Source organism: Euprymna scolopes, chromosome 17 (genome assembly GCF_053919585.1).
Source record: "Euprymna scolopes isolate OS-2025 chromosome 17, ASM5391958v1, whole genome shotgun sequence".
Lineage (NCBI taxonomy): Eukaryota > Metazoa > Mollusca > Cephalopoda > Sepiida > Sepiolidae > Euprymna > Euprymna scolopes.
The window spans coordinates 62,051,820-62,061,211 of NC_136498.1; the positions used below are offsets into that span (position 1 = coordinate 62,051,820).

General features: G+C 34.0%; 1 pseudogene; it reads left to right on the forward strand.

Annotated features, from left to right (window-relative positions):
• The first annotated feature begins 2,351 nt into the window (after nucleotides 1-2,351).
• LOC145297106 (5S ribosomal RNA) lies at nucleotides 2,352-2,470 on the forward strand (annotated as a pseudogene).
• The last annotated feature ends 6,922 nt before the right edge of the window (nucleotides 2,471-9,392 follow it).

Here is a 9,392-nt window from a genome sequence, read left to right on the forward strand (position 1 = left end):
ATCCTCTCTAGGACTCTTCAGGCTTATGCGCATAAGCCTGAAGAGTCCTAGAGTGGATGAAATGCGGAATATTCAGTGTAGCTTAATCGCCATATATATTTTATAAATTACTATATATATATATATATATATATATATATATATATATATATATATATATATATATAATCAGGATAAGTGTAGGAAAGAGGCTACATGATTTTCTCTCTCTAAGAAGAATGGGGAGAAAAGCTTGACTAGCCATTAACACGACAAACCTTCCGCTTCCCAGCAATGTTATTCCTTTAAATTTATAAAACATATTGCAGTTAAAAAAAGCATGTAAACCTAAAACTTAAAAATTGGATATTGACATTGTAAAAACTACCGGTTTAATAATATGTACTCTGCCTATTATTTTTGACAACAAACTTTCGCACGTTTCAGCTTTATGAACAGACAAAAGTATTAAGAAGCTGAAACCTATCAACATTTTCCAAAATGACTGCATTCTTCATGAAATTGCTCAAAAAGAGGTTGATATGCTATAAAGTAAAACATACCAGCAGAATAACCACCGGCCCCATTCAAAGAATTAATTAACAAGTGAGATAGTCAGAAATATGAGTGTGTCTAAGTAATCACTTTCTTTCAGAGTAAAATTCTTCAAACTTTTGAACAGTAACTGTACCTCTAGGGTTCCAAAACAAATTAGCTATGGTTTTTATCTGAATTCCTCCCCCAAGTCTAGTAAACAAGCATTTTCATGAACCAGCTATCCTTCTTACAGAATTCTGTTATTCCAAGACTTCTTCGGTAAATATGAAAACCATTGTCTTTGCACTTCCGTGCCTACTTTACCTGATTTCCTGGGGGAAATTACAATCGAAGATAATGTCAAAGAAAATTAAACCCGGGTCCAGCTTATACCTTCAAGATAGACTTGGAATAATAATAATAATAATAATAATAATAATAATAATAATAATAATAACGATGATGATGATATGTGGAAATGGAAGATGATAGGAAATGTTGCATATAAATCTCTCATTTAGAAAAGACTATTGTCTTCAGGTCTGCAATTCTCGTTGACATAAGAGGTCAGCTTTTTGCTAAACCAGAAGCAAGACATTTATTTGATAGATGCATTCGTGTAATTAGGAATTAAGAAATTGGATTTCCAAGACTCGAAGAGAAAATAATATCAATATTTCTTCATTTACTGTCACAACATTTGTAGAAATGAAATAAAAAAATGTTTAATATTAAAAAAAAAATCGTAAAATGAGTTTATGCTTAGTTAACCGTTGAAATATTTCAAATTTAGACCAAAATAAATGCTATTTCAAACCTGTTGATGATAAACTATTATAGACCATATGAAAGCGGTATTTTAATCTTGATTCTGATAGACTATGACAGACCAAGAAAATTCTATTTCAGACTTGTTCATGACAGACAATGACAGGCCAAAGAAAATGCTATTTCAAACTTGATCATGATAGATCATGACAGACCAAATAGAAGTGCCATTTCAATCATGATTATGATAGACCATGAAAAACCAAAGAAAATACTATTTCAAAGTTGATCATGATAGACTATGACAGACCAAACAAAATGCTATTACAAACTTGATCATGATAGATCATGACAGACCAAATAGAAGTGCCATTTCAATCATGATTATAATAGACCATGAAAAACCAAAGAAAATACTATTTCAAAGTTGATCATGATAGACTATGACAGACCAAACAAAATGCTATTTCAAACTTGATCATTATAAGGCATGGCCGACCAAATGGAAGTGCTATTTTCATCTTGATTATGATAGACCATGACAGACCAAAGAAAATACTATTTCAAAGTTGATCCTGATAAACTATGACATACCAAACAATATTCAATTTCAAACTTCATCATGATAGAGCCAAGAAAATGCTATTTAAAACTTTATCCTGACAGAGAAAAGTAAATGTTATTTCAAACTTAAGCATGACAGGCCTACGAACCTACTAATTAATGGACTGGTCTTATATAAAGATCTATGGTTTAATCTGAAACTGCTATTTCAAAGTTGTGAATGACTAATAGATTTCTATTATTTCTATTGTTCGGACTACTGTTCTGTTTTTAGTGTTTTTCACACAACGTTTTGACTGATGGACCCTTTGACGTTCTTCGATTGTACCTTGTTGAACTCGGCAGTCGTGGAATAACGGATAAAGTACTGGGTTAAATTCAGTTGTAAATTATACGCTTCTGGAAGTTGAAAGATCAATTTTATGTGTGGTGGGAACATTCACAATACAATTGCGAATTACTTAGAACATCTTTCTAGTTATGACTGATGGAACAAGAGCACAATATACGGCATAATCACGTTGACACACCGGTTCCTGTCAGATCACCGAGGTTAAGCAACATTGAGCCTGGTTATTACTAAAATGGGTGACCAATTTGGGAATTCCAGGCGCTGTATGTATAAGGACGTCGACAACTCCCTGCAAGAGTTGCAAAGACCTAACATCGCCTGATGGGGATATACATGCGACTGGGGACCACTTGTGAATTTCATACTCTCATAAAACTTCGTCTTTTGGAGGAAGCCAGTTAAACCCCAGTGCCGACCAAACAAGAATATGCTACTCCTGTGGATTAAATAAAGGGTTCTGTTCATAATTTTGTGCTAATTAGTAAGTTCAACAGAATGATCCCTGAATCTGACAAGGTGGACCTGAAAAAGGTCGTAGGTTACATCAATCGAAATTTTGTCTGAATAACTCTCAAGATGAGAATAATAGTCTGAATAATCCAAATAATACGACCAATCCTCATCTTAGTATCCATCCTCATCAAGTATCAATCCTCATCTAAAAAATTCAGATAATGATCGATAGATTTATCAATTTAATCTTAACAATTTCCTGCCAGTTATCGATTAAACAGCAATTTGTGTTTAATTCATCTGACACAAAAAATCATTTACAATAAGTTTCGCCATCATAAAACACCAAAAGGTTTGATATGTAACAAAAAAAGGCAAGTAAGTTTTTACTCCTGATCTGAAATGGAACACGTACAAGTCTGTTGCCAAGGTCGCTGGAAAGATGGTGGGATCCTTCTACCGCTCCAGAAGATATCTCACTACTGATGCAATTCTCTATCTATATAAAAGCCAAGGATGGAATACTGCTGCCATATCTGGGCAGGAGCTGCTAAAAACAACCTATTCTGCCTTGACAGAGTACAAACTAGACTTCGTGGCTTAGTGGGGGATGCCCTTTTCTCTACCCTGCAACTTCTCTCCCACAGAAGAGACGTTGCGAGCCTACCCTTGTTTTATCGTTATTTCCATGACAGGTGCTCGTCTGAACTCCAATCTCTGGTCCCCCCCCTTGCCAATCTTTCATGAAAAACACCCGTCTAGCCGAATTCACTGTGAAAAATTTCCCCCACTCTTTATCTGTGCCTAAATCAAAACGCGGATTCCATGAACAAAGCTTCTTTCTTAGAAGTGCACGCCTGTGGAACTCTGTTCCGTCTGCCTGCTTCCCACCTGACTACAACCCAGATGTCTTCAAGTCCAACGTAAACAAATTCCTAATGAACCGCCCCCTTAAGTAAACATTTAATTAAATCTCCACACTAACGTACTATACATGCAATAACCCTTATCTCTGAGTGGCTTCCGGGCCTTGATAAGTGGTGACCACCGTGTAAAAAAAAAGAAAGAAAAGTATAGTGAGGTTTGAAAAATAATGAAAATAGTTCAATTTCACTTCGATTAATTTTTCTGAAACGCTACATTTGTTTTATATTTATATATATTTTAATTTTTTTACTAATGGGTTACTATCTATCAAAGCTAACTGAACTCAAGAATAAGGGTTAATAAGTAGGATAGTTGTCAGTTAGATGATGATGGATATTATGAGAGGATTGAAATTGATGAATAGAGTGCACAACGTTGGATTACTCATAAGGACGATTTATGACAGTAATTTGTAAGTGAAAATGGCTGACCCACAAACATACACGCACAAAAAAAAACATCATAAGATGTATCACAGATGGGAAGTTTTGGTATTTTAAATACACGGGAGAAGGAAAGCAAAATACTTTGCAGTTGCGATAGATAAAGGAATTCTTGCTCTGAATGTTTTATAAGATAGAACCAGAGATTAGATTTCAGTTACGCACCTTACATGAAAATGACGATTGAGCAGAGAAAGACTAACAATGCCTCTTTTCTGAGAATGGATCTTTCTACTATTTCTAAAAGTAGCTGACCCTAGATGCAGTCCTCTAACTATATAACAATCAAATACGTTCAAAGATGGAATACCGCTGCCATATCTGGCGAGGTGCCACACTTAGCAATCTTTGTTTCCTTACAAAATTGACTTTTGGTGGAAGGGTGATTCCCATCTCTTCTCTATAACCCCTTCCTCACAGTTATTTTCATGGAAGCTACTCGACTGAGCTCCAATTATTTGGTTCTTCATTGTAGGACATTCGACAGGAAAAATTTGTTTTCTACCACAATATAAGAACTTGTTGCGTTGCTGAAAAAAAAAAAAAATATATATATATATATATATATATATATATATAATATAATTCTATAGCTTTCTCTTCAAATGCTTACTAAAATCATATATACGCACTGACAATTCTTTTGTCGTTATTCTAAAAATCAACACAAAGACAAATTTATCAACATAAGTTTTATTTATAATTAAGCTTTTTTTTTTCGTTGACAAAAAAAGAGAACTACGTTTAGTGTTGGGTTGGCTGGTGTGTGGCACGACCACAAAGAGGTGCCTAGATATCAATCCCGCTCGCTGCTGTGTCTGCTCTCTTCTCACTCCCGACTTTTGACTAAAAAATGATGCTCGTCTTTCAAGCTCTACCCTAAAGTCCACGTCATCTTAAGTGACCTGAACGTAATGCCACGCCAGACTCTAGAGATCAATCTATTTTTAAAATTTTTTTTGTGTTCTAACATTCTTTTCTATTAAACAGTTTTGCATAGATAATGTTATTTGTAAATATTTATTTCGTGATTATTTCTGTGATAAAATTCTTTCTGACATTCTATTTTGTTAAATTTAATAACGATCATTATAATGGTCGATTAGCACACTTTCGGCGTTGCCCGGCTAATATTTAACATAATGCGTCCTTTGTATCAAAGATGTTTACAGCTTTTTACGATGCTAAAAGGCTTAGGAGGGACTGAAGACTAAGTCATACACAATATATGAACTCTCTTAACGGTATAAATATACCGAGAGGTACAACTCTGTAGAGTAACTCGCAGTACGCCATATTTGCATGAGTACTACAACTCTTGTTCTCTATGTATTCTGTCTTGCTGTAAATACAACTACCTTTTCTAAACTATATCCGTGTCGGAATCTTTCGTAGTGATCTTTACAGGCCACAGAAAGTTAATTTCTAAAATTCTTGAATGTGAAACAGACGTTAAACCTCACACCAGACGCACTCGACTGCTACCCAGGTTTATCGTCTATGTTCCCCTCAATAAGAAGTTAAACGCTATCTGGCTATCCTTATGCAGTGACCAGGATTGCGGAGTTTTACTGTGTCCATTTGCCACTGTTTATGGAGATGAGGTCATAATTTTGGGGGGATTTGTTTACGATAGGTTTTTGGGAGAGAAGTGTTTTTAGGATGAGATGGATTCGAAGAAATATTTTCAGTGAAAAAGATTTGCGGGTTTTATGTTAAAATGCGAGAAAACGATAGACATTTTCATATGGCAAACAAAACAAAATAATGAGTTAAATAGGCACATATCCACAAAAGAGATAAATTATATATATTTAAAATGGAAGGTCGAAATATCATTATTTGTTTACATTAATTCAAGATTCGGTGCACAGAAACGAGTTTACACACTTTAATTTTGGACATCGAAGGGTAAACTTCAGTGCTACATGTTTATGGGCTTGCCTCGTGGTTTCTTTCCACGTTTACTAAGATTGTTGCGATTTCTTTTTATTGTCCAATCTTAGGTCTCTGCAAGTGCTTACGTACTCATTCAATGTGTGACAATTGTTTACTCTTAATAGAGCATCAAGTTTTCGGATAACGAATTTATTTTTCTGACTTTAAAGTTTTGGATCTTGTCTGGCTTTACGTTGCATATTCAACAAATCTTGTTAATTCTCTGGAGTCTGACTCATGTCATCTGCCATCTCTAGGATGATCAGATGTTCTTCATTGTTCAAACGGACAAACATGGTGATTAGCTTATTTTCTTAAAATCAGCTTTACAGCAATAGCACCGGGCAATCGTACACCTTTCTCTCTATACGAGGTGGGGGCACGGTTTAATGCCACCAACAAAATGAAGAGAAAGAAAACATTAAGTAAATAACTCAATCGCATAAAATTTCACTATGATGATTATGATGATGATTATGACAATGATGATGATTATGATGACGCTTATAGAACAAACAAGTGAAGCATGAATGATCCCCCGTGACTACACAGTGAACAAGACATTAAAAAAGGACTAAGTTCAGCATCTGCCCTCTCCATTTAATCCCAAAAGTCCACAGGGACGTCAATCCCTGGTGAAAATGAACAAACGATGCAGTTTTAGGCCCGAGCATATGTAAATTTGAGTTCTGCACCATGCAACAAAAAAAAAGAAATGACTTGCCCCCCCCCATTTAGCCCCAAAAGCTGCCAAGGCTTTAACATATTTTAATTTGAGTTCAGCACCATGCAAAACTGCTAAATAGACATACACAGAAAATTTTGGACAAATATGGTAAAATAGTCCCCAAAATGGAATGTTTTTATTAGCCCTAGAAAAGCTCGTAGGGCACACCCAAGAGTTATCGCAAAGTATAGACAAAGAAAATTATATAGAAATCAGTTAGTTACAACTTTTCAGAAAATTTTATAAAACTCCAAGACATCAATTTTTTTTAATAAGCACAAAAGTGTCAATGTTATACATTTTAACCCGAAAGGCACCCCTAGGGGGGGGGCAACCGGAGTATTCGTTTTGTTACTTTTTTACTCATACCATGTTTAATATTTGTGAAAAATTTCAGAAAATTCCAAGGCGTAGTTATTGAGCAAAATACGAACAGATGAATGGTTGAACGGACATAGGTGAATTTACAGGTCCACCCTTCTTTTGTCGAGGAACCAATAAATATTTAGAAAACTAATTTGAAAGTAATGGATTCTGAGCCACCCTGGTTTAATACAATTTGTAATTTATAAAAAGATATTTATGTAAAATTTGAAACTGAACCTCTCTATGATTTTTTTTGCACTCTATAACCACAGAGTCATTAAGTAAAAAGAAATTTAACTATTGATTAATCTGAAATGATTTTTCGTCTTTTTTTCTAAGACTTTTGTTGTTAAACAAAAATTATATAACGTTATTCGGTTTGCTAATTTTTTAATTACATTTGTAAAATAATGCTTTCAAAGATGTGACTAGGTTTCTTATTCCAAACTAGCAGGCCGCTCGATATTCCCCGATCGTAAACTACGCTTTAATATGATATTTTCATTAATACAGATTTCGTATTTATTATTATATTATATTTGACCCAATATATAGTAATGATTTTAAAAGTAAAAAAAAAAATGATTCGTGCACCATCATCAAGAATCGAAACCAAAACGTTTAGCTTACGATTTACCTTTTTCTTTGACGTTAATGTATGACCTATGAAGACGTGTTTGTGGTAAGGCTAAAAATTAAAACATTAACCACACAACCAACATCGGGTCAAACTTTATAGCAACCGTCAACAACACCGGATGTGTACCCTTTCTCTCTCCTCAGATTAATACCAACAACAGAATGAAGAAAAGAAAAAAACTAAGTCTTCTCATACGAATAATCTATTTAAACAACAAAAATCTCAGAAAAAAAAAGCAAAAACATCATTTTATTCCTTTTATAAAAAATTATATAACAATATTCAGGTTTCTAAATTTTCAAATAAACTTGTTAATGTTTTCAAAAATGTGACCGAATTTCTATATTGCGATATTAATTATTTTATGCTAATTATGGCAGTTTTGTTGACAGGGCTAGGTAATTCTGTGAAGGCTACCTGGACTGCCCTAATAACATGAACTACTTATTACATGTTTAATTATATAAAATTGCTTAATAGTGTGAAGCAGAATTTTTGGACATTTATGACTTGCGTTAATGCAAAAAAAAAAAAAAAAAACAAAAAAAAACAGCCAGCTGGTTGCTTTAATGAAAGACTTCATTTTTCTTTCTTTTACATTATAGAAGAGATGCAAATGCATTTCACCTTCGCGTTGATTACACTCTTGCATGTCACAACTAGTTTTAAAATGCCGTGATAACAGCTAAAAGTTTTAGATTATCCCATTTAGCTCTCTATCGTCGTAAGTGTATAAAAGTTTTATTACTCAAGTCCAACGTCTGCAGATTACTTTTTGGCTAACAGTTCCGAAAAAAAACGTCTTCACTTAAGATATATAGCTTATACACCATAATCACGTTGACGCATCAGTTCTTGTTAGATCATTGAAGTTAAGCAACGTTTAGCCTGGCTTGTTCCAGATCAGTGACTTTTTGAGAATACCAGGTACTCTTTCTGCTCTCCATTTTTCTCATCATTATTTCCAGTTGCCCTTCTATTTTGTTGATCATGGCTCCCAACCGAGCAACGTTAGGTAGCAATGCTGGTTTTTTTTTTTAAATAAACCAATGACAGATTAAAAAAAAACATGATTAAAAAATAGTAGCGCTAATAAATGAAAAATGTGTTCTTTTTAAAAAATTTTTGCTGATTAAGCGTATACAGAATAACCAGTTTTTGTTAAATCACCGAAGTTAAGCAACATTGATCTTAGCCAGTATCATATGGGTGCCCATTTGAGTATACCAAATGATTATGTAGAAGGACATCGATACTTACAGAAGTTCCTAAATCCTAACCTAGCCTCTAGCTGTCTCAGCTCTGTTCTGCTGCTGGATCAGTTTGGTTGGGATAAGAGAGTAAAGCTCCACTTTAAACAAACTCTCAGGTGATTCATCAATACTAGGATGATCAGATGGTCTTTGTCATTCAGACAGACAAACATGGTGTTTTTAAAATATCGATTTTGCAATAAAATCGATACAATGTCTTTATATCCCCTAAATACATCCGATTTTTCTTTAATGACATCGTTTATTTGTTTTTGTACTAAAAATATGTTTTTATTAAATTTGTTTGTTCATTGAATTATTAATTTAGCGTAATTTTTATAAAACTGATGGCATGATAGCAAGTTTTAATGTAAACGTGAGATGCCAAAATACAAACTATAACGGAAAAGTCTCAGTAATAATGGGAGAGCAGTAGAAGATATTT